The sequence below is a fragment of the Oculina patagonica genome, chromosome 2, assembly GCF_052425735.1.
Source record: "Oculina patagonica isolate OP01 chromosome 2, crgOcupat, whole genome shotgun sequence".
Taxonomy (NCBI): domain Eukaryota; kingdom Metazoa; phylum Cnidaria; class Anthozoa; order Scleractinia; family Oculinidae; genus Oculina; species Oculina patagonica.
The window spans coordinates 7,082,862-7,110,271 of NC_135759.1; the positions used below are offsets into that span (position 1 = coordinate 7,082,862).

At 36.0% G+C, this 27,410-nt stretch overlaps 1 pseudogene across 1 annotated transcript; it reads left to right on the forward strand.

The window, feature by feature from the left end:
• The first annotated feature begins 1,116 nt into the window (after positions 1 to 1,116).
• Positions 1,117 to 27,410, forward strand: LOC144642129 (uncharacterized; annotated as a pseudogene). The gene is made up of 19 exons (XR_013568703.1): positions 1,117 to 1,186; positions 4,179 to 4,246; positions 4,404 to 4,488; positions 6,003 to 6,104; positions 6,711 to 6,820; positions 7,483 to 7,665; positions 8,203 to 8,276; positions 9,419 to 9,539; positions 10,926 to 10,988; positions 11,468 to 11,610; positions 12,155 to 12,314; positions 22,435 to 22,585; positions 23,715 to 23,841; positions 24,461 to 24,518; positions 24,897 to 24,985; positions 25,461 to 25,581; positions 26,474 to 26,515; positions 26,668 to 26,715; positions 27,242 to 27,410. The product of XR_013568703.1 is annotated as an uncharacterized LOC144642129 (transcript).

Consider the following 27,410-nt stretch of genomic DNA (forward strand, 5'->3'; position numbering starts at 1 on the left):
GTTATCGTATCTATCTTCGATATTAAATGTGTGTACTGCAAGATGGACTACATGTGATTTAGCGTTTGTGACTACAACGGGGGTCTAGCCTCGTGCTAGATTAATCTGTCTTACTTGGGTTGTGACTTATGTTAGTTCTCTTTTGCTTGGGTGATGAGTTCCTTCTGGAACTCATGTTACCGGGGACTCAGCATATCTCCTCTCCTGGGGTGGTCGGCGCGCATATCACTTACCGCATTTTCTCAATAAAACGCACCCGGCGTTTATTACAAACTTTGCGTCGACTTTACCCTGCGTTTATTTGGCTCCTGTAGTTTATTAGAGCGCGATACTTATTAAGGAATGGTGTTATTTATTATTTTTGAAAGGAGATCTACATTGCATTATTTACCTTTTATTATACCTCCAATACATGCTTGAGGCGCGTATTTTCAACTTCAACTTGGAACCCGGGTGTTTATTCGAGGCCCGGTGTTTAATCGAGAAAATACAGTATTCGAAACGGTGGAATATTTCTGGTTTCTGCAAGCGTGACAAACTAGGCTAGCCCATCACGTCCACGATGCAAAAAATCAGTGCTGGGAAATGAACGCCTGCTATCACCTGCATCTGATTGACGTCAGTTTGACGCGTAAGTTGTCGTAAACTCAGCTGCATTGAAAGGGTTTCCTTTCGTGACACATGTTAATGAATTGTTTATTGTTGAAAATTACCTTCGCATTGTACACTACTAATATTCGTTAGAAGATGGAAGACAGAGAATATGTGTCCTCTGTTTTAACATAAATATTATGCACGGATGTCGAAGAGAGTTGTTTTCTATTTATTGTTCTATATAAAAGTTCATCAATTGACGTCGTTTTTCTGCTTTTTTAAAGTGAAAAACCATCGACATCAAATCCGAAGTTCCGTTCGAAATATAATTTAAAGAAAATTTACAGTGTTTAATTAAATTATTATTAAATCGTATAACATTGCTCCCGTGAAAGTCACCGTCAACAGTGCTCGAAGAACCCATTATACGTCAGCTGCCAGGATTGTCAGATAGAAACCAATAAGGATCGCGCTTAGATCAATAACTTAATTTGATAAACCTAATGGCTTTTAAGATTCTACCTCGACCGCAGCACTACTAAAATGAAAAGAAAATGAATGAAAGGCTTTAAAGAAGACGTCGAGCAATAAAGTAAGTACCTTAAAGCATTAAATTTTGACATTCAAAGTTGGACATTTTAAATTTAAGCCGTTTTGTTCCATCTGAAGCATTTTTTTTTTTGGTTTGAGAACAACAACAACAACTTTGGAGCTGCGTAACTTGAACATTTGTTTGGAACTACGTTTCTCTAAGACCATTTCTAGCGTCTTTTTTAAATAATAATAATGAAAAAACTATAAGAAAAATGTTACGGACAAGTAATTGAAATGATCAGTTAACTAATATCTATGTCGCTGCAAACGAATTTTAAAAACTACTTACAGTGTTACAGTGTTGCCGAAAACTGACCTATTTTTTTTAATATTTAAGAGGAGGCCCCATCACTAGGGGTGGTTTTCAGGAGGGTCCTCTGAGAAAATAAATGTAAACATTGAAATACATTATTGTTGTTTTTATGTAGGGTAAAAAACGATTGCTATTAACCTATGGATAGTCACCGAAATAAAATTAAAAACTATTAGTGAAAACCTTTGTGTTTTTTGTTCGGGTAGTAAGGACAAAACTATTTTACTAATTTTGAGGTGCACTGTATTTTTTATATTTTTGGCCAATGCTCTAACTCTAAACGAACGCTGAAGTTCAGTTCAAGGCTGGATAGATCATGAATTTTATTAAATAAAAATTTATAATGTTTGATGTTGGCTTTTCTGACATTGACGCTGAAATTAATAACATACAAATAGCGCGTTTTCATGTCCTAAATTTGCTCTTCCTAAATTAAGAAATCGCAGACTCGAAAATCGCACAAACGAACGTCTCAAATCAAATCAGGTTATGAGATTTATACGAAACTCGTTAAATATTTACTTGCAAGAACCGTCCCTACACAAATTACCACCTTGTTTACCAGATTAAAGAGCCATTTTTCGGAATACATACTTACATGGGTTAATTCCCAGTAATGCATAAACGTATTTTGCGTGCGCAGACATGTGTTAATTTGCCAGTAAAAGCAAAACCCGGTCACAATTTTTTAAGTTTCTTCTGGATGAATAAGATTGAAAATCCTCGCGAGAAGAGAGTCAAGATGGACTTAGGTAGCAACAAGATAAAAAAGGGAGGATTAATGGATTCCTTAGGCTATCTTTTATTGTGCAGACTTTGCCCGGATATGAATTTCATTTCTTTAATTTTCTCTTGGCTACTTGACAGTTTGTTGAGCTTTAGAATGGAAAAGACAAAAAAACTGAAACAAGTTTATTGAATTAAAATACCAGAAGCTGACAAAACGAAGAAAAATCTAGAACGTAGGAGAAATGAATAAAGGGTGGAGGTGGGTTGTCGATGTAGGGGGGAAGGGGGTGGGCGGAGAGTGTACATCTCGTAGCTTATTTTGAATGTTATTACCCATATTATGCCAACGCCTATCCAGCACTTTCAATGAAAATTTAGATGCTTTTAACAAAGTCTCGTTTCACAGCCAAGCCTTCGACATCTGGTTATCAAGACCCTGGAACAAGGACAAGTGACGCGGCAAAAAAATATATACTCTGGCCTCGACTATTGTAGTAATGACGTCATTAGATGAGTTAGAAAGAATAAGAATGAAGCATTTTTATTATTATTTTCGTTTCTTATAAAACCGGTGCTGTGTATCCCAAGCCAAAAATTCTCATATTTCGTTCTGTTATTTTTTTTCGCTTGCAGCGTTCAGTTCCTTCAAGGACTAATTTAAGATAAGTTTTTTATTTCACTGAAATGCTGTGTATAGCAGAGAGTGTATATACGCATATGTGAGACAATATAGTAGTAGTAGGTTAAGAAGCAGCAACAGACGTGTGGACAACAGCACAGATGACATGAAAGGAATTAAAGACTCTATAAAAGTGCGGAAACGTCCTTTTACTTTAGGGAGTATAAGTTATGAGCTTACAACAGTGACATTGCAGTGTTTCTTTTCCGGTTCTTATCTGCAGAACAGGTAGAACCTTAGGGCTAAATAATATTCTTATTTTTTAAAGGTTTCGGAAAGAAATCGACATTGGGGGTTATTACAAATACCGTGACTTATGTTTCCATGGTAGCGGTTGGGTTCTTTCTCTGTAAATTTAAGGTTAATGCAAACAGGCCATACACGAAAATGTATTTAATCAAAAAATTGTTTAGATAAAATGCTGCCCTGGATATGTATTAGTTCGGTAGTACACGGTTTTCTAGATAAAGTGTTTTTTTTTTTTCTTTTTTTCTTTTTAGTGGTAGCTCATTACTTATTTTCAGCACCTTAACAGGAAAAAACGGCAGTTGATTAATTAATAGTTAGACAAGCTTTGTTAAAAAAGGTTTTCAAAGTAAATACATTTCTTGAGTACTACTACGTCAGGAAACGGAGTATTTTGATTTTTATGAATTAATTAACCTTGTCTTGATCACGAACGGTAAAAAATGCTGCACGATGTAATTAAAACTAAAAAATGCTAACCTCTTTGCAAAAATCTCCATAACACCTTTTAACGGACACGAGAAACATAAAAACATTTTTTTTTGCTAAAATCTAACCGAAGTCTATCTACTTCTCTTTTCGCATAGTAATTGAGAAAGTTCAATTAATTCGAGTTTAAAAATATCAACTATGAATAAAAAAGGAGCTTTTTAAAATATATTTTGAATTTCAATTTCGGCTATTTTTTTTAATTTCAATCGCGACTACGTTAGCAGATATAAATGTGGCCAGAACAGAGTATTTCATCATCAAAAAGGGCACTTTCGTTTAAGATTTTGTTCTTAATTTTTTTTAATATGCCATTAGTGTTATCATTACGCCATTATGAAGAGGTTGGAATATCATTGGTCTAACAGATGTTTTGTTAAAGGTTTGTCGCTGACTGTGTTTTTGATGTTATTTTCCAAAAAATAACATCAAAAACACAGTCAGCAACAAACCTTTAACAAACTATATCATCCCCTGACTACAATTGCACTATTTTCAAACGGTCTAGCAGATGTGTTCGTGTTTATATTATAGGCAAATCGGTTGAGTTCCTGTGTTTTTACAACAAAAAGATTACAAGGAAATTATCATCACAAAACAAAGTAAGCTTTCAAACAAAATGTCATGTTAAAGCAGGATATTGCCATTTCATTACGTAAGCGATATTGACTTGTTGACTCAAATGCATTTTCCGTCACGTATGGAACACTTGTTATTACTGTGAATTCTAAAGTGAAATCGGTCTTCGACATTCTCTAGCACAAGAAAGATCAACTGAGGCAAATGGATACAGTTGGAAGGACTTTGCTGCTTATTGCACTAGCTGTACCTCTTCTTTACTCAGGTAAGCCGGGGCAATCTTTATTGCTAGGAACAAACTAGCAGTTATGTTAATTACTCCAACATTTGAAATAATGAACTCTAGAACGACCAGCAAATTAACGCTTGCAGTAAATCTAGTCAGTTATGATTTAATGCGGTTATTTTGTAATAATTAATACGCAATAATCCTTGCATCTGTAATGTACAGTAAAAATGCTCCTTTTAACGCGAATAAGACATTTTAAGCATCTTTAAGCTCGCGTGACGGACGGTAACAAATGGTCTCTCATTACCGACACAAAACCTAGCGTTTCCATTAGATTTCTTTGCAATAAAGTAGCTATACTTTATTATTTTCAATGGATAACTCAGGCGTCATAATAAAAAAATTTAACTAACTTTTCGCCATTGCGTGAGGGAACGCGTAAATTGATGAGATTGCATTTTTTTTCCTTAAATGGTACTTCATGTACTTGTAAACAAAGGACATCAGTGGTTACTACATCTTTCTATTTAAGCAGCTGAATTTCAGTTAAATGATGAAATATATTTGCATATAAAATTACAAGAGCAGTTATCTTTTAATCTATATTATTACTGTGCTTTTGAAGACAGCTAAGATGATCAGTAAATATAACCAACCAACCAATCAGGATCTTACTGTCGCCGGCCCAATATGTTTAAAATGTTAAACCAGCCAAACCACTTTCAGATATGAAATTGTCATAGCTCATTCATGAAAAAGTCGAAATGCATGCCAAATGGTCTCACCATTCTCTAATTATTCCAGAACCAATTTTAAAGAATAATTCAGCCAATTAGATCAAACCCTGCAACTTGTTCTGCCCTAGGCCTTTTCCTGGCTGTTTGAAATATCCATATCCACTGATTTATTATAAAGTTAAGAGTTAAATATTTTATAAAATTACTAAAAATTCTCGGGACCGTAAAGGAAGAATTCGGTCCTCCGTCTTTTTCTCAAGAAGCTTGTTTGTGCTGCGTGGGTTTGTACTGTGAAGACCGTGGGTTTGTACTATGTACAACCTTTTTGTTTAGGAGAAAACTATTTCTTCGTAGAAAAACACAGTTGTTAACTATTCGAAGCTTTAAAACTATTTCAAGTTCTTTCAGCTGTACAGAAACTACAAAAGAGTATGTTACGCAGCTCTTCCGATTGGGGAAAATTTTGAAAATAGAGATAATTTAAGAGGTTTTTATGTTACAAAAAGGGAATCTCGAGATTACACTTGGACTTGTTGCTGCAAGCAAGATTTAAAATCATCTATACAAAAAGAAAATACAGTGCGCTTAAATTCCCTAATTGTCATTTAATTCTTTAGTTTTGTTTGATATAAATATATTTTGTTAGAGATTTGTCTACTTATTTTGTCCATCTTGTTCTTTGGACTCTTTTAGATAATGTTTAACATTCTGTTTGCACGATCGCCAAATTCAGTTGCGTGTATTGTTTTTTTTTGTTCGTTTGTGTGTTTTTGGGTGCAATATAATGACGTCACTGTTGGCACTGTTTTACAGAGTATTGTCCTGAGGTGACAAAGTTTAGACTTCAGTGGCCAAGAATCTCCGTCGGTGAAAACGTCACCAATGATTGCTCGGCAATAAATTCGTCTTGGACAGGTACGCTTACAATTTGGTTTAATGATCAAAAGGTTCAATTTTTCAGTGATAGTGCTATTCTCAGAAGTATATAATAACGAGATATATACATTTTTTATTGCAATTGGGTGCACCTGATTCGGTCTCAGTTTATTGTATGAGAAAATTTACCATGAAAGGATAGAATGAGATACTTACTGCACCTCGAATACGCATGCCGTCATCGCCCTTGCATTTCAATGCCTTTTGTATGCCTTGTTCATATACTTCCAGGCGCGGGATGGATAAATAAAGGGGGGGGGGAAGGGGGATCAGGGTTTTAAATAACTAGGCACAAACTCGATACTGTATTATTAGTAGTGTTCATTTATGAGACTTTTATTTTATCCCCATAACTCAGTTTTAAACTGCAATGTGATAATAAACAGTTATCATCATCGTCATCATCATCATCATCATCATCTTCATCATCATCATCATCATCATCATTATCATCATCATCATCATCATTATCATCATCATCATCATCATTTGTGAACAGAACATGACTATACGTAAGAAAACGCAAACATAGTACCGATGTATTTCTTATAATGCTTACCTAATTCAAATTAATTCCTAACACAGGTAAATTTACGGCTGTATGTACAAAAACTCCTGCCGGAAACGTTACATGGAATTACAAGGCGGGCTGCGGATGTGAGCTACGAACGGTTCTGATATATTACGAAACGCAGGTTGGTTTGCCAGCACCCTTTCTCGAATTTATCTTACTACCTGCAATGAATCGTGTCGTGGCATGGGTTACCAATTCATTTTTTTCTGTCAATTCCACACTATTTATTAAACCCTTTTTAGACGCTGGTTGCGAGGGAGGAGGGGGTCTCCTCTCGGGCACTTTAAACGTTGATGACTACTAGATATTTTTAAATATTTTGGCAAATGTTACCAAGATTTTTTTACTTTGAGTGGAATTTATCCGGAAACAGTTTGGTGTGACATCGTGCTACAAATAAAAATTTGAGGTTGCCTTGGCAATGACATTTCGACACGCATGTTTTTCCAAATTGTAGTTAAAAAAAAAACATTTTGGTGGTTTAAGAACGGCCTCACAAAAATCTAAGATGGCTGTTCGGAAATCTTGACGTAATTTCCACGTCTTTTGACGTCATTTTTTCATTATACTAAACTGCAATATGATCTCAAAGTTTGCTTGTTTTATTTTTGTTTGGACTTAGGGGTAATAACACGATTTTAACACGACTAGTTGCGCTAGTTATTGGAAACGATCATTAATTGTGGATTTCAATATCTTTATAATGCAACTTGTAACAACAAACATTATGTTAAAAACTACTAACATCATTGCCTATCTAATGGTTTCTTATTTTTTCTGCAGGTATCACGAGTCAATGAGGCTAGCTTTCTACGGATTGTAAATGAGTTTGAAAATGCGGCTTACAAAAACTTCACCAATAAAGAAATATATCTAACTCTTCTGTCCACTCTAAAAAATTCGATGTGCAAGAAAAATCCATTGGTTAAGAGCCCTGAGTGGGACAAAATACAGAAGTATTGTCAGGTATTTAAACGTTACAGCTAACAGTTTATACAAATTCTAGGTAGGTTAGATCTCTATCAGTTTTTCCTCCTAATTTGAATTGAAGAGATAGATATGGAAATAGCTACTTAATATTGATTTGTGTAAAAGGCCAATACAAAGCAAAATATGTTTTTATTAGTATAGATGTAGTGTTTGTTTGTTTGTTTTTGTTGTTGTGTTTTCTTTTGTTTGTTGGTTGTTTTGTTTGCTTGTTCGTTTGAGTTTCTGTCTGACTGCCAGTTTGTTTTGTTTTCTTGTGCTTCACGCCCCTATTCCATGAAGTGATCAAAAGTGATAGCATTGATTCATCAAAGTTTCAAAATTGGAGAGTGTTCGAATACGTTTCCAACAATCTGAAATATCCGTCGTGTTTTAGCGATCCATCAGATTTTGTTCTATATTTTTAGTTGGCAATTTTGTCAGCAATATTTAAGTTTTAATCAATTTTGTAAGTCCAAAATGGCCTAAAATTAAAAATTACTTAGGGAAAATAAAGGTGTTTCCTTTCTTTTCAAGACGCCGCCATACGACTTTCTTAAACAGCTCAGAAACGATCACTTTGAAAAATTGTTTTGCCAGCAAGTTGGAACGTAAGTATATTTTAACTGTTTTTCTCTTTTCAACTGAAAATGAGTTTGATCAGCCGAAAAATTATTAATGTTATAGCTTTTTCAGTAATGTTCGTTTGAAACAGAAACGAAAGGCAAATGAGCCGCCATTTTGATTTTTAGGCCCGCGTGCGCCCTCCGTATCCAGCGGTCTCCAGCGAATCAAACGTGCGACTTGGTATTCACAATATTTGTTTGTTAAAAAAAGGCAAATTATTCTTTGAATAAAACAAGACAATAAAACAGTGAGAACCAATATCTATTACCCAAGTTAATTATTATTAAATGTTTTAAAATGTTTTTGGGGTTGTTGCAACTTTAACTCGTGTAAACTAAATTTTGCCCTTGTCAAAACTAAATTTCGACACGGGCAGGGGAGATAGGGATATTTGTTTCGATTTATATACTCGAAATAAATCATGTTATCCTCACTTCAAACGAAAAAAAAATTCTCCTACCGAGCCATGTAGCGATACTTTGCGCCCATTATTCTAATAAAGAAAAGATCTCTAAGGTAAAAAAAAGCAAGTAACAATACATTATTCGTGAAAACAAACCAGCATTACGTGAACATGGATTTTTAACACGTTGGGAATTTTGAAAAATGACTACAAAGGCTTTTGGACTGAAAATAGTTTCGAGAGATGGTTCTCAAGGCATAAGAAATGATCATAAACACGACGGTTTTGGCGATCGATGAGGAACTCTGTCAGATCGATTGTGCAAACATTATTTAGCTCTCTTCTCACCGGAGCTACTCATTTTCGAGAGGATTCGCATATTCGCTTAGAAGTCATCAACAATCATACAAAGGCACCGGACATCTATCTTTCTCATAGTGTTTGTTTTGTTCCGTTTTATTGCTTTAACTAAATAAATTCTGATTGCAGTCGATGATTTAAACTGGTTTACACCGTCTTCAAGTGAGCACTTGTGTTTGCTGTTTTCTTGTTTGCTATCGTTATTTTGGAGTTCTTGGTGATCACCTCTAAAAATTATACTAAAACAATTATTCACCTCAGGCTCCTTGATTATTGTTGAATAATTCCCGAGACGAAGTCGGGGGATTATTCAACAATAATCACTTAGCCTTCGGCGAATAATTGTTAATTATTACAATACAGATCAAATGAAGAAACAGGCGTAGTTCTTCCATCATTTGGAGGGTCACGTCCTAAACCAAGCACCGTAGGGGGCGCAGTCGTAGATGTTAACAAGTCTCCTTCCCAAGAAAACGGGACAAAAGTAAGTTGATCAGCAACTATCTTGATCACTTTAAAGAAAGCGGATAGGCTTGCACTAAGGGCCTGTTAAGTTGGAGGGAGGGTGCCCCGGCTAACCGAGATACCCAGCTTGAGGGATGAAACATTCGTTTTCTATACAAACGTATAAAAAGTTGGCTCCCCCAGGGTAGCTCGGTTAACCGGGGCACCCGCCTCCATGTAAACAGTATCCGGTTTTCAGTCGTGTTTACTCTTGATAATTATTTTTTGTATGTCGAAGACATTCTTCATGTTTTTTTTTCCTTATTTATTTTCCTTATTTATTTTCTTTCTTTCTTTCTTTCATTATTTCTCTTTTTAATATTCTTTCCTTCTGTAAGTGCCCGCGGGGCTTGTTACTAAGTTGCACTGTTAATGCGGAAAACGTAAATTGCAATTGCTTAGAGTGGAATCGGGAAAATGGCTGAAAATGATTGACTTGAATTCAACTGTAGGCAAAAATGTTTGTTATGTGATAATTAAATCTAGTGTGTAACATGATTATGACTGACAACAAGGCTAATATTTCTGTTAAATTTTCGAATATGCCAAATTGAACCAATCAAACCAAAGTTTTAAACCTCCCGGAAGTAAAATTGAATGGAACGGAAATACCCGGGAGATAAATTCGAAATGTAGGTATACCTTGCGTTTTAGCTATTGTTGTTGTTCTTTTTGTTTTTGTTAAAATTGTGTGGGAATTTCGAAAATATCCTCAATTCCGATGCAATCAACCGGAAATTTATATTTCATTCACTGTTAAAAATTTCCGGAAATTTAAACAGAATTTTTTTTTTTGATTGAAAAGAGCGCGGCCAGGGTCGTAACTAGTAAGAGGCAAGATGAGGCACTTGCCTAGTCTACATGTAAACCCAAATTTAAAAACAAAATATGTTTTGTTAGGAAAATAATCCCAAGTTGAACGAAATTGATTTCTCTCAAGAAATACCTCATGAAAATTGTTGAAGAAGGAGTTTCAGAGCTTCTAGATTTCAAAATTTTCTGGAGAATATGCCCCCCCCCCCCCAGAACCCCCCCCCCCCCCCCAAAAAAAAAAAAAAAAAAAATAGGAAGATCTTGCCTCGTCTATGGCAAAGGTCTGGTTACGGCCGCCCCAGGGCCACGTTTATATTGGAAAGACCTGTGCAAGTACCATGCCCATAGTTATTCAGAAAAAGGCGCGCCGTCTTTGTGAGACGTTTTATTTGCCGAACAGAAGAACGAAAAACGAAAGAACGAAAAGGCCCAATAACAGAACGCGCAAACTAAGAAATAAACAAACTAACGAACGAATGCATGAGCATATCCTCAAAAGCCCGCTAATATAGTCTCTACTAGTATGAATAATTATTTTCCGTTATTATTATAGGCTGTGAATAACACTCTAGAAAGTATTACTTCCAGTGGCTGTACAGTGATCAATTATCACGTGGTATGTACTCGTGCTTGAGAGATCACTTTGATCGAGCTTATAAATAATTCTGATTCGCCAGAACAGACCGAGCATTTGTCATAATTATTACTTAAACAACCTAAGCACAAAAATTTAAATTGCTAAGTTGTCTTATCAAGGATAAGTGTCACTTTCCTTGTAACAGGTCCCTGAGACAAGTTCATTCGTGTCAAAAAAAAAGTCAGTCGCAGGGGTAAATATTTTTTCCCTGCAACTTTTCTTACGAATTCACACTGGTTGGAATTGAAGGGACAATTCCCCAGTTCTTAAAAATTTGAGGTAGACACTTTTCTTAGTCCCTACGTTTAAACTTTTCAATTGACTTATCCTAGGAACTAGCCCCCTGAACGTGTGTTTTTGTGTGCCAACTTTAATGGTCGAATCAAAACAAACCTGATCTTAGAGCTTCCATCAAAGTAAACTACTACTGTCGAGTAATAGGTTTTGTTACATTATAGGTTAACGGGACACTCACGATAAAAGCCAAAGCAAATTTGACGACGCAAAAACACAAGAAGATAAGGGAAGGCCTTGAGCTGGCTTTAATCTCTGTTTCACTTGTGGCGATAATCTGTTCACTGGTAGTACTCTCGTGCGTAAGGTGAAAAAACAACTACAATTCTTGATCCGGGGGGACTCCCATACAAAAGGGGACGTGAATGCTCGTCGTCTTGGGTGTAAATTTCGGAGTTTTGGTCTCACGTAGGCTGTTTTAGGCAAAACGCCAATAATTTAGTTTTCAAGGTCTCGATTAGGTTTGCACACAAAGAAATATTTAAATACAAATTATATTTTTAGTGTTTTAGGTATCTCTTAGTGGTCTTCAAAAAAAGCTGCTAAAGCTACGCCCAGATTGGTCTCTATTATGGGTTCTTTTAAACCTTTCCGACGAGCTTTTCCGCCTGTTTTATAGGGTAGTCTTTATAGGGTAGTTTTATAGGGTAGTCTAGGGTAGCCTGTTTTATAGGGAGTCCTCTCGGGTTGGGGGTATCTTGGATGCTACATTTTTTTTGAAACTGTGAATACTCGAAATGTAGGAACAAATGTAACATGCTTTAAAACTAAAATGATGTTACTCAAGTTGTTGTTGTTGTTATATTGTTAAATTGTTCTTCATTCTTTTTCTTTTGTTTACCACACCCAAGGATACAGTCATCGCAGACATCTGAAAAACTGTTCATACACAAAAGCCTGCTCTTTGCCTGGGGTATCGGATACGCTGTTTACATAATGGATATAGCTGTTTTTGACAGCAGGAATGAAAAAAACAGTAAGTTTATTTTTCTTCACTATAATCACAAACTGGTTCGGTCGATGTAAAGTTAGTAACGTCAGTTCTAAAGCCTTTTATCTTCCTCGTCCTCCAATCAAGGTGATAGATTTAAATCAGTTTGTTATTGTAAATCAGTTCGCTGTATCACGCAGCAGAAAATTTGAGTTGAAAGCTTTGGAAATCTTTCCAGAATATTTAAGCAATCACAATAAAACTTAAGGTGGCTCGATCGGATTTTTGAGTGACGATACCTTTGAACTTTGAGCAACTTGTATGCTACGGTAAACAATAAGGCTGAAAATCGATCAATACAGCTGTACTAAAGAACGATGAAAGTTTCGAATGAGATACGTTTCATCGAAATCGGAGTAACCATAGCAACATAATGACGTCACCACCCATTTTACACGAGACCGATTTTCTTGTAATGGAGGGATAATTTTGAAATAAGGCTTCTAGATCTTGGACTGACTACAAAATTTGAAGAATTTTTATGAGAGCGTTTTCGAGAAAATTTGATGAATTTTCAGGTGCTAAAATACAACAAAAGCAAAGCAGTTTTAAAAATTATTGAGAAAACGTTCATAAGGCGCGATCAAGTAACATTTTGCCTTAAGTGAATCTTTTACTATCTAATTACCTTGGGAGAAAATCTCAGAGAAATCGTTTCATTCAATCTCTTGAAACATCGACTTGAATATGAACTGGAATGAATTTATTTCGCTCTTTTATCGAAAAAGGGCCTTCGCTACTAAAATGATCGCAAAATAAAAAGCGCTGGATAGAATTTTTTTTAACTTGGCAGTCAAAAAGAAGAATAAGTATGTAATGAAATGTCCGATTTTCAAAGCAATTGAAACATTTTAAGGCAGTTAATTCAAAGCCTTATCTCAGGTAAACATTGCGCTGTTTTTCACCCTACATCGGATCGCTGCCTTATTATCTGTCTCCATTGTCTCAAGCCGCGTGCATTTGTTAATTCCAGTAGATCATGAATCACTAATTATTTATTACTAGAGATTTTTGCGACAATTCTGCCTTGGCATTGAACCTCTTACGAGACTGAAGATAATACAACTGCTTTTCTATCCTATTCCTCGTTGTTATTGTATTTTGACTTGTTATAGCGGAGCCGCAAGCGCCGAAGGCGCGCGCATGCGTAGCCCCATACCTAGAATTTTTGGGAAACCACGAGCGGAAAATTTTGTTGTCACGTGACCGTCCGACCGTACGCACGGAAAAGGACTGGGGATGAATTACTGTGGCAACCCGCGTTTTTTTGGCGCGAAATCTCAGCGTAAATTCTCTTGCAAAGAAATTTTCAAAACGACCGGCTATTCAAACTACGAGAAGAGAAGAAAATATTCGTCTCTTTTATTAAGTCGAAAAGAGAGGAAAACCGAGGAGACAGGGTAAGCGAAGCGAGGGAAGAGACGAGAAAACAAGAGAGAAAGAGAAAACGAGCGAAGAACAGCGACAAAAAGAGAAGAAAGGTGCCGACAGAAAGGAAAGAAAAGCGAAGAACAGCGAGAAAGAGAACGACAAAGAGGACGGCAAAGAAGGCAAAGAGTAGGAAGAAAACAGGAAAGGAACGGAGACAAAACGAACAGTGTTTTGATGAAGGTAGTACGAAACTGCAGTGTTACATTTATACCGTATTTTACTTGCTTAAAGCTTATGTTATTCCTTAGTTTTGCCACTAAAAAAATATTACTATTAAATTCAGTTTTATAAATAGGAGCCTAGAGTTTATTCTTGATAAAAATGTCTGAACTGGAAAGCAAATGCTCGATGAAAACCGGGCTAAAAGATTCCGGTTAGTGTCAGAAGGAGTAAAAACACTGAAAAACAACATTTCATTTTCCAGTATGTTCGAATGTTTTCTTCATACTAGCTGTCAGAATTTTTGATTTTTTTCTCTCGTTTAATGCGTTCTCCGGGTTCGCATATTAAAAAGCCGAACAGTTTTTTTATATATTAAAAATTTTAATTTACTGTAATACCGGTATCCCGGCGCTGTGAATTATCAAAATTAGGATAGTAAGAGTATTTTTACATCATTCACAATACTAATGCGGACAAAATGCTCTGATGCAGATAATTATCTTCCGTTTTTGGAAGGACAAGAGCCCATAGCACGAAACCCGAGAAAGTGTGCCAAAAAAGAACTGCTCGTAATAGAGGAAATTCATAAATGCCCACCATGATTTTCGGACCTTTTGATCTTTAACTGGCGCTTAGTTTTGACGTTTTCGAATTGTCTAGCACTTTCCCGGAATTGACGGTAGTAACCTGACGTTTTTTATTTCTTTTTAGTTTTTTAATAAATCGAACGAAGGAGGCCGATGAAAGCATGGCAGCCGAAAAGTTAAATTATCGAAAATAATAAGCTTATAAACTCAATCAGTCGTTGATATTGATATCAAAAACTACCGGCCCTACAGCTATACAGCATTAATTGATATTATTTAAAATTAAATTTATAATTTCGTGCTTTTATGTTATTAATATTTTCCATACAATCGGAATTTTTTTTCGCACAGTTAAAAAACGAATACACTCCAAATAGTAGAAATAGTACGGAAATAATTTTTTTACAACTGAATGTATCACAGGTCTGTGGAACAAGGGGAATCACACGTATTATTAGTTATCATCTCCGCAAAAGAAGAATACATCGCCGTTATGGAAAATAATATGTGTATCCTGTAAAATAGTTAAAATAAATCCATTGTTCCCGATATCGACCTTCCGCTATCTCGAATCTTTTTATTCCCCTCCAGGTCATTTTCCTACTACGTTAACCATCGATACTTTTCTTCCGTATACCTACCAACCTTCTCGATTTCCTCTGAATTTTGTCTGTAGAATCAAGCGGGATACAATCGACCAGCGCATTTTACAGAGAATAAATTTCGTACTATAAACATGCAAACATAATATAATTTAAATAAAACGTGAATACTTCGCGAACTAAGCGAAAGCTGCTGCACCTATACATCTAATTTTTTTCAACCTACCCATGCATTTACTTTCCAATGAATTATATGCCTGATTCTTCAGGTGGTTTGTCAAATGAATATTTATTCCAATGCTTGATTCGACAGATGAATGTTTGATTCTATTATAAGGAAGACAATCCGCCCAATGCTGCTTGTCGGCAGCGTTTGCGCGATGAAAGTCAGCAGTGGAAAGCTCCTCTTATTACTAGTCGCACTACCCCCATATATCAATAAAATAATCAGAACTCCTTCGCCGGTCCTTATCTGTTACCTTCACTGTCTACCTGCACTTCGTGTCCACAATAACACCAGGAAATTGAGCCAGCACGAGTATCGTAAAATGCGGTAATTTTCATTCGTGCCTACGAGACCGGGAAATATTAAAATGCGATGGCAATAAATCAGTGACTTATTACACAGGTATGTAGAATCAAACAACAGGCTAAAAATTATATATTATGGATTATTTCGAGGCAATCCTATGCGGAATCACCCGATTATTTAAGTTTAAAAAATTTGAAGCATGTTCGCAATACACACGAATGAAATACTCAGAGGAAATTATAAATGCACGCACAGTGATGTAGGAAGAAGATGGTACAAAGGTTAGTTGTTCTCAGGAATCTTAAGAAAGTAGATGAGTATGAACTGCCCACTGCTGCAGTACGGAAGTGCTCGCTAGAGGATATTTTTCTTAGAAACATAAATTTTAAAAAATCAAGTGCAACTCAATTTCTTTTTATTTGTTCTCTCACGTTATCGCATTGAAGTTTCCGCAATTTACTTAAAAGTCAACCCTCAAGCCTTATTTCAGCTGATTTCTGTGAAATCATACGCGTTTGATTCAACAGTGATATTGAAGCAACTGTAAAATCAATTGTGGAATATATCGATTGATTCATCAGGCAAATTACCTGTGTTACCGCTTTTCCGAAACTGTGCAATCAAATTGATGTCATTTATAGCTAACGTTTGCCTGAATGTTTAACGCAGTTCTTGGACTACTGTATTTCATTGTGTGATTTACTACTGTCTTCTATTTATTCACGGTTAAACGACTAAGATACCAGGGCTTCTTTTTACATTCCGTTTTCATTTGATGAAAATGAAGGCAATGAACGATCTATAAAATGGTCAAAATGATGATATTCATTGCAATCGATATGATGAAGAGGTGACAATCCAAATCATTCAATAACAATATTGATAATTGATAAACAATATTGAATGCATAAGCCTTTGTTGTTATCCAATATCATCCATTTTAAATTTTATCCTTAAATAGCAGACAACACAGTAATTATCAATTATCGATCTAATAAATGACATTGAATTTTAGCAGTCCTAACACATTACAAGGAAATATCAGACTGAGTCCTTTTATCAGAACAACTTTAGAATGACGACAGTTTGATTCTTTCTGAATGCAATAGAGTTGTTGATTTATGTCATACATTTTAGCTGAGCCTATTCATTACCTGTGTGCCCCTCTCTTTCAGTGAATCACTAAGTATCAACACTGAGAGATAAATATTTCTGATAGTTATTTCATCATCCAGATAATAATGATAATTACATATTTTTGCACGTTTTTGCTAGGAATGTACTATATGGTGCAGACGAGTCGCAGAGGCCTGAAGATTTGGAAAGGATGCACACATAAAGGATTATTGAAAATATGTTTGGCTTATTTATGCACTGTGGAGCAACTTCAAATAATGTGAAAGGAATAGAAATTAATAAGAATGAGAGTTTTGTGCACCTAAAGGAAAATTCAACTTGTAAGTATGATAGTGTTTAAGTGACATTTAATTTTTTAGTAAAAACTACTAACATTCATTATTCCATAATTTATAAAAAAAAGATTATTTTAGTTTTAAGATGGAATCCACTAGGAAGTCATAATTATTTTTAAATTGAAAAAGTCAAGTACAGAATATTTAAAATATCCTATTCCTATTCTTTTCCACCTATAAAAGTAAATAATATCATACACCAAAATAATTAAGAAAAAGAAAAAAAGTAAGTAGCAATTTTTAAATTCTCTTAAGCGATCAGTGGAATTTACGGACGAAATTTTTTATTGTTTTAGAAAAGATTTTTTGATAAGATATTTGAAGCAGTAACAAAAAAGTTTGCAATAAGGTACATAATTTTGTCCAATAACTACTCGAAGTCCTGGCGGATTTCCCCTTAAAGCATTTTCTCACAAGTGCGATTTTGTTTATAATTTCACTGCCTTATTTGTTGATTGATCACACAGGCTTTAAAATGCATAGGAGCTACTTCTTGCTTGAGTGCCCAACTTTTTTTAGATTGACTTTGTCCTTTTCATGTCATGCACTTTGGTACTGTTCCCTCATTTTTCCCGTTGTCTTTCTCGCTTGACTTTACGCTGCTCTTCCGTTTTTGTTCCTTGCTTTTTACCTTCGCCTTTCCATCTCTGCTTCATGCTGCTCTTTTTTCTCTTTCTTCGACTCTTTTTGCTCTTTGTCGTTCTCTGTCTTTTTCTAAACAGTTTTTAGGGGTTTTGAAAACACACGTCTGGTACAATTTTCGTTGGAACATATTATTAATGTATTCTATTTACTTTATTACTCTTTCTATAGACTTTATAAGTAAAATTGATCATGAAAATTTTACGAAGAAATTCTGAAAGCCCGGGGGGGGGGGGGGGGGGGAATCCAATGGAAGAGACAGGGATGTTTTTATTGTTTTGCTTAGAGGTATCATGATTTAAATTATTTCAATTTTGTCTCTTTTTGTGTTCTGGGAAAAGAGGGTATTTTTTGCCTTCAAGGTCTCGTTTAGGGTTGCACAAGAAAAGATATAGAAAAATATCAATTTTAAAATGTACCAAAATTATCTTTTAGGGGTCAAAAAGTGTATCAATGCCCAGATTGTCCCCTTTAAGGGACTTAATAATTCGAGCACCCTGCCTTTCGATATGGGAGTCCCCTTTCCCCACTAACTTCCAGGGCTGAAATATAATTCTACAAGTCAACTAATTAAATTTTTGGGCAAAGAATTTTCCTTCTTCCACCGTGAAAAAAAATCAACACAGCTCTACAAGAGCAGTAAACATAATTTAATTTAAATCTTTTTTTTTAAGATTTTTTACGTTTTATCCAATATAAAATTTTGCAGTTAGATATTAAATAGTTCCTTTTAGGAAAGAATCAACTCGAATAATTTTTATTCCCTTTTTCCTAAATTCTGTTGAGATTAAATACAATTAATGTAACACATATAATATATTATTTTTAGAAAGAGGGGGGGGGAGGTTAGGCCAGGTAGAAAACGAATTTTTTTAGTTTTTTTTTGTAGATAGGGGATCCGGATTTTGGGGTATTAAAAAGAATTAGTGCCTTTCATGGGCCAGCGTTAGATGAAAATAAACAAAATGGGCGTTCTTTAGCCCCTCCTGGAATAGGGGTTGAAAGGTTTTTTTAGGGGGGGGGGTTTGTCAGGGATTTGGGTGTAGAAGACTAGGATTTTTTTGGGGTTGAGTTTTGCCCCATCGATCATCCCCGTCATTTACCCCCACCCCTCCCCATTGAGGACAAAACTGGGCCTACAAGATCTCTTAACCTGATATAATTTACTTTAATATTTTTGAGAAGGCAAATTGACTGTTGGAATTCCGATTTTAATACCTAACTTTAATAACTAAGCTCAAGCCCTATCTTACTGTTGTCGCACTAGGTATAAGTTACATAGAACTTAAATTAGCTGAAACCAATGGAAGGAAAGACACTGAGTTGATAGCTGCTAAGGCCAGAAAAGCCAGCTGATGAGAGCGGGGTTTTAAAGCAGCTACACCCCGATAATTTGGGCAGAATATGCATGCTTTCATGGAATTAATCACAGTGCTTTCAACAGCACCTGTTAGAAAGCAATTAAGATAAGAGTCTTAAAGCAAGTTATTTTGTAGGGAAAACTCATTAATTTTAGCTGCTGATTCACCCCAAAACTTAAAAAACTCACCAAAGCTCCGGCATGTGCCAGGTCCTAAGCTTATTGATTAAGCACTATTAATGTCTTCAGTAGGTTGAAAAATTTATGCTGTCACACTCACTGTGAATTAAGGATTTTTTGGTCCTGAACATATCTCCCAAGTGAACACAGTTCCTGGGCGGCCCAGGCAAAACTTTGAAAAATATCTCTTTTTTTTTATTATAGAGTCTTCTGAATTACTTTAAAATTAAAAAATATTGATGCCAATGATCATCAACAAAATTATCTTCTTTTGCCTTTTTCAGGGTTAACGTACACGAGTAGTGGAATTTCAAGAGAAAGAACACAAGAGAGATAAATGACACATTATTTTTTTCATTAGATTATTTTTTTATTGCATGTAAAATAATACTTATGTACTTGCACTTATATGATTTAATTTTTAATTAATAAAATAAAGCCAGAGTGATACAACCTAATTTAGGATCTCTGTACACAATATAAAAATATTATTCATTTATTGCTACCCAAACATTAATCCCAGTGCTCACACTGCAAAGAACAGTATATGATAATGGGATAGGCGCAGTCACACGTATATAAATTTGATTATATTTTGTAGCAGCAAAAAAAATATATAATAACATTTTTATAAGATATTATTTTAATTTTTATAGTTATTTTATTTCTACTCTGATAAAGATAGCTCTAAACAAGGAAACAACACAGCTTCAAATGGCGAACAACACAACACTTTATTCGCTAAGCATCCTGGGTACATATGGTGCAATAGCTTAACACAACTTCCGGTTATGTAGTAGTCTAAATATATTACACTTGCATGGTTTGATATCAGGAAAATAAATCCAACAATCTAACCTAATGACTAAAACAGTATCCTGAAAATTAAGTATTAACAGAATGAATGAAGGGAAAAGGTGCATCTTTGGGGGACCCTACAGACTGTAGCACGAATACTTCCGGCTGCTGCTTTTTAACTCCGGTTTGCAGCAGAAAGCTTATTTTTCGTACTGGTACACCATTTCCATCAAAAAAAAGCTGCCATCTGGGGTGAGGGGGTGGGGGAGGGGGGGGGGGAGGAGAGAGGGAGGGGGGAGGAAAAGTTACATGTAAGTGTGGATTCTTGTAGAAGAGATTTTATCCTAATGTTTGTTTATCACTTAGCTACAAAAAACAAAAGCAACATCGGCGTTTTCTTTCTTTCATCTTTTGTAAAATCTGGAAAGTGTGTGTGTGTGGGGGGGGCGGGGGGAGGATTTGACCCTGTTTGAAATCCTTAACAGGTGGGGCATCTACAAAGTGAGGAAATGACCAAACTTTTCAAAATGTCAAATGCCCCCAGGGGGTGGGGCATAGGCGGTTTTAAAAGATGATACATAACAACCAGTATGTGGGGGTTGAATATTTTCTAGAACAACGCAAGCTTTCTTTTTCTAGTTCATCTTCGAAAGTTTATACTAGTTTATCTTTAGGAGGTTTAATGCACAGACTGCTAATTGACAATCCTTTTTTATTGATCAATTTTTTTGCTCTTATATGTGCTGTTGTTCATGGTTAAAAAGGATAAATATAATTATTTATAAAGAAAATAACATGACAGTCTAAAAGGTTTAAAGGGCAATACCAGGGAGCTCCGCTTTTAGGCTTGCCTAAATCTATATATTATTAGCTTGTTTCTGTACAGTTTCCGAAAAAAAGCAGCTGTTATACATATTCAAGTTGTGCTGAAATTTACAAATGCACGGGGCACGACACAATAGAGACTTATAATGAGGCAGCGATCGATGTAGGGTGAAAAACAGCGCAAGTTTACCTGAGTTAAGGCTTTAAATTGACTGCCTTTGAATGTTTCAATTATTTTGAAAATCGGCCATTTCATTACGTACTTATTCTTCTTTTTGACTGCCAAGTTTAAAAAAATTCTATCCAGCGCTTTTTATTTTGCGATCATTTCAGTAAGCGAAGGCCCTTTTTGATAAAAGAGCGAATTAACACTTCATACCAGTTCATATTCAAGCCGATGTTTCAAGAAATAAATGAAACGATTTCTCTGAGATTTTCTCCCAAGGTAATTAGATAGTACAAGATTCACTTAAGGCCAAAATGTTCTTGATCGCGCCTATGAGTAATAATTTTTAAATGTTTTTTTTTTTATTACACTAAAATTCATCAAATTCAGCATACGAAAACATAATCTAAAATTCCCTATAAAAAAATCGGTTTTAAAATGGTGTGACGTATTATTTGTAGAATAACAAAGCAAAGGCTTTAAGGCGACGTTGGGAGAGAAGAATATACGGAAAAGCAACAAAATTTTTGTTTTTCGTGCAATTTTCTATGCTGATTTTATTCTAATTTCAACCCGTGAGTATTTTAGCCTTGACGTCATTTTCTCCTATTCGCAACAAGCCTTGGAACAAGGTTGAATGGCGGCCGTAAATTTCTGGAATAAATGTTATAATACAACGACTTCTGATGTTCGTAATGAATTGAAATTTGGCAAGGTGAGTAAGAAAGTCTAATTGTTCACGACAATGTAAAAATATGAAGATCAAAATTTGATCATAGTAGCAATTTAAAGGATGTATAGTATGTCCGAACATCTTTCTTTTGGTATACGTCACGTCTGATGATAAAGTCACATCACGTGACAATTACATCATGCTGTCAAAACAGCCGCCATCCTGGATCCGCCATATTGGATTTCAAATTGTTTCCTAAACGCCAGAAAACCACCCAAAATTACTTTAAAGTACTCAAAATGAATAAAACTATGCTTAAGAACCGTAAAAAGGTGAAAATAATTGCATTGAAGTTACCTTTCATTAATAGAAAGACGAAAATTATCAATTTAGGAAAACATGCCTGTTAAAATGCCGTTGCCATGGTGATTCAAGTTCCTGACGCAACAACCTATCCTACCAAATTATTCCCAGATAAACTTTAGAAAACCGCAAAGTTTGGCAGCGTTTGGTTGAATATTAATCCTGAAAAAGTTATATGCGTTCAAAGTCAGCACGGGCCTCAGAAGGCCACCCCGGTCTAAATAGGGTTAAAATCACCAGCAAGGGAAATTTTCAAGATGTATTAAACTTGACGAGGCCCCTATAATCGTGAGTAGCAACTTCTTTCTATATAATATAATTCAATTTAATAATTTCTTAATCCGTAGGCTGCTTGCACAGCGGTTGCTGTTATCCGCCATTTCTTTCAAACAGCAGTCTTTACGTGGATGTTAGTTGAGGCAGTAAATCTCTTCATGAAGCTGGTCAAAGTGATATCAACCAAAACGTTTTATATGACGTACCTAGCCATTGGATGGGGTAGGTCCAAAAGAGTATTTTCTTATGGTGTTAGTTCACCTGAGATTACAAAATAGGGAGCGAGGAAACGAACGAACGAACGAACGAACGAACGAATCGAACGAACCGAACGAACGGACCAACAAAGGCGAACGGACTTCAACGAACGAACGGATCAACAAACGAACGGACCAACAAACGAACGGACCAACTTACGAACGAGCGAGCGAGCGAACGTGCCAACGAACGAACGGAGCAACCAATAAACGGACCAACGAACGAACGAACGAACGGGCCAACAAACGAACGGACCAACGAACGAACGGACCAACATAACGAACGGACCAACAAACGAACGGACCAACGAACGAACGGACCAACAAACGAACGGACCAACAAACGTTTAACGGACCTACGAACGAACGGACCAACGAACGAACGGACCAACAAACGAATTTAATTTTTTTTTTTGTTTTTTTTTTTTTTTTTTTTTTTTTTTTTTTTTTTTTTTTTTTTTTTTTTTTTTTTTTTTTTTTTTTTTTTTTTTTTTTTTTTTTTTTCGGGCCAACGAACGAACGGACCAACGAACGAACGGGCCAACAAACGAACGGACCAACAAACGAACGGGCAACAAACGAACGGACCAACAAACGAACGGACCAACGAACGAACGGACCAACGAACAAACAAACGAACGGGCCAACAAACGAACGAACGGGCCAACGAACGAACGGACCAACCAACCAACGAACGAACGAACGAACGAACGAACGTGCCAACTAACGAACGGACCAACAAACGAACGGACCAACGAACGAACGGACGAACGAACGAACAAACAAACGAACAAATAAAGAACGAGCGAACACATTTACGAATGAATGAAGCAAGAAAGGTCAATTAACAAATTTTGTTAGGGACCTTAATATGAGGCGCATGAGCTTGTTGGATATTTGTCTCTAATCAAGATTTAAATTCTAGGATTAATCAATGTGTCTTATTTTTCGTAATATCAAACCTTAGCAAGCCTTAAGATTTTTAGTAATTTAAACATCGTGGGGTTTTGTCTTAAACGGAATAACTATCATTACCAGAACTAATGTGAACTGCCAAATACCGAAAAGACCCTAAAATTAATTATTCGTTTCAGGCATTCCAGCTCTAATTGTTGGTATAACGGCAGCAGCAAGAACCGAAACATACGACATGTGCCAAGAAAACATGGAGGATTTCATGTGTGGATCAATTCAATTTACTGCAAAAATAGAGAGAACAAGGCAGGTTTTTGGCGTAGTTAGCTACTGAATAAGCAAAGTATAAAGTTACGGTAAAGAATATTGAGACAGCTCTTCTCATTTTCTCGCAAATATTTCAAATTGGTCTCCATATTTTTAAAAGTATTTTGACGGCAATTAACAAAGGAAGACAGACTTTTCATTGACGTCAAGCCAATCATTATATCGTATAATAACCTATATCAATATGACAAAAGAAATTAACGACAAAGACAAACATATTCGCAAAGGTTGCGGGATTTAGAAAGGTGGGTTTAATTCAGAAGAGTCAATTACAAATTTTCTTTTTAATATGACAATGTTATCATAATTAGGTGTAAATATAGATGAAAGAAACGAACTGCTCAATAGCTTTTATTAAAATACTGGCACGCTAGAGTTTTAATCACATACTTTAAAGCTAGAGCCACCTTATACAGCATAGTAAACTGCAGTCCACTAAAGGAAGGTATGCCCAATAGATTTCATTTAAATCGGCACACACTCACATGAGGTTTCCATGCATTGACGAGAAAGTTAGAGGAAATCTATGTTTATGACTCGTGGTTCCACTTCAAGCTTGCAAGGGCTCATGCATGAGGCTTTGAATATGTCCTTTTAGTTGCTGGTTGAATGGCAGCAAGTGGCTCTACACAGGACCTGTCTTTGCAATTCTTCTGGTAGGTAGTTTAAAGGAGCTAAGTCAACCATACGTGTACGTTTGGTGATACTTGACCGTTTTTTTTTGTCGAAAGCCATCCGCTCAGGTATATGAAGAATAAAGAAGATTTCCAAACGTTATTCGGACCACCTTCCATCTTATTACGAGGCCTTTTCAGGTGGTGACATTCTCATAGCGGATGTTTTATTCGATTTGAAGAGCACGTTTATGTCAAATAATCACCTAAAAATAGCATGGCTGATGCACTATACGAAAGCAGTTTTTTTAAAAGCTAGACGGCTACGTACCTTTTGCTTTCTTTGATACTTCAAACTGATGTCATTGTTGCAGACTTACTTTTGAAACCAACACTCCAACGCTTGTTTATTTTTACCAGGTCAATCTGGTTATCTTTATAATGTTGCTTAAAGTCGTGTTTGGAAAGCTGGCTACTAAATACAACAATGACCAGATGATGAAAACCAGGTAAGATCTAGAGGGTAAACGCTTCTAACCCTTAAAATGCTAAGTTAAAACCAAATCACTACAGGTAAAGCCACTTATAGGAGACCGCCATATTGGGTTAAAGCCTACAGAGGGTTAGGCTGCGGTTAGATTTTTCGTCTCTCAAAGGTAACTGGGATGTTCGTCGATAATTTTGAGTAAAGGCCCCTAAAAGGTACCAGAAATTCATTCTATGGGCGCGGCTCGTGTTTTTAACCCCAAGACGGGAGTGGAAAAACTCTATTAAAACACACCAAGCGAATCACACATTTTAACCCCTAAAAGCTAAGACGCCATTTCTGTCACTTTTATATTTTTCAGTCCCCGTGTGGGAGTGAGAAGGGGTCAAAAACATGTTTAGTTCAATAGCCAAGCCGTACGGAGACCTTTCTTTAACGGGCATTATTTTGGATTTGTTTTCTTTTCTTTAATGAGCATATTTTTATTCATATCACAGGAAAGGACTGAAAAGCGTTGCTACCTTGCTTCCTTTGTTGGGTGTCACGTGGTTATTTGGATTGTTCGTTGATTTTCATGAGGTGTTTGTCTACATTTTTATTTTGTTGACGTCAACTCAGGTTTGTTTGGCCTATTTTATTCACGATGTTAAATGAATACTAGTTATGCAACGCTTTCGAGTGGTATACTATGGAAAATCCCACGAGTCACTTTTATTTTCTCGGTATACACACGAGCCTTTAGGCTCGTGTGTATACCGAGTGTGTATACGTGTGTACGTAGCCGTATAACTATTTTATACCATGCCATAGAAAATACGCTTACTAAATTTTATCGAGAATAAGATCGCAGCGCACGATGGGAAGGTTGGGTTGAATACCGTCGAATACACAACGGCTTTCCCGTATTCTGATTGGCAGTATTTTCTATGGCATGGTATAAAAGCTGTAACAGTACAGCTGTATCTCAATGCCTGTTAGCTATCCTTTAGCTCTTTCCTTTTCTTTCCGTGAAAAGTTTAACTACATCGTGTTAATTTTTGTTCTCTAACCGTTAAGCCCACTGCAAGGAACAGTTAAATTTGGAAACGCAGATCACAAATCCATTCGGTGGCAGAGAGGAAGATTTAAACCCAGAATTCCGGGTCACAAACTAGCGCCCTAACCACAATGCCCGTGTAGGAGGAGTCTGCGAGATGCTCGTCGTGTCGCTTAGGAGCGTAAATTAGGTTTAAGTCAACTTAGAGTTTTCAATACTTTTAGGCGTTGATGTCTCATCGACGCCATACTGTGATGGCGGACAAGACTGATTGGGCATGAAAACTGGTATCTTAACGGGATCGATAGAGCTTCAGCATAGGCCAGATAGGTCTTCTTTAGGGGTGTTATTCACATTTTTCGACAAGCGTCCCCACCCCTCTCATATGGGATTCATTCGGGCAACAAGGCCCACATTAACCTACTCAAATATTTTAATTTATTTATCTGAACTGTTTTCTTTTTCTCACAACAGGGCGTTGTGTTCTGTATCTTCCACTGCATTCTGGATGAGCAGGTTTGATATCTCTTGTGTTTTAAATAATGATCTGCCATAACATCGTCTTGTATTTTGCCAGTTTCTTTATGATATTTCACTTGTGCCGGAATTTTTCGTGCACTTCAGATTAATAGTAGCTTTTCAAAAAGGTACTCGTCTTATCTTTTCAGGTGCGACGAACAGTAAACCGGAAATTTAAAACGCCACATTTAAGCAAGGTAATACATGGATACTGAAGCCTTTCCGTTCTTACTACAAGTGTACATACATTCCAAAATGGTCAGCTAGACTTTTTCATACACTGAATTTATGACGTTGTCGCTCTTGTTTGTGTTTGTGTTGTTGTTATTTATTGTTGTTGCTGTTGTTGTTGTTGTTGTTGTTGTTGTTTATACATTGTACTTTGTATAGTACAATGCAGTTAGTTATTTAAAACAAATTTGAAAAGTTTAAATTATGGTTGGCCTTGTCTATGGAAGAATCTGAAAAAAAAAAATAAAAATGTTGGAAAGAAAGATCAACAAAATCTCATCTCAGGCATATCGGAGTCCCACATGGGAATTATGTGCAGCAGTATGTTGTTAGTAAATGGTTTAAGCTTTAACAATTGACTCGACTCGACTCGACTCGACTCTTCTCGACTCGGCTCGACTCGACTCGACGTTACTTGAGATGGAAATCTACAATGTGCGTGGATTATCGATCATTATAGTTAAATTGAAACGCTTTATCACTTTTTTGCAGAACGTTTTTCCAGGCAAAGGACGCAACGAGTAAACAGTGAACAGACCTGCAGAAAGAGAGCTGGTCAAGAAGCGGAGGCCGAATGAAACAGTGGACACTTTTAAAGAAATAAGTTAATTTAAATGGTAGCAAACATCTATTTACCTCCCTATTATCTGCAACATTTTAT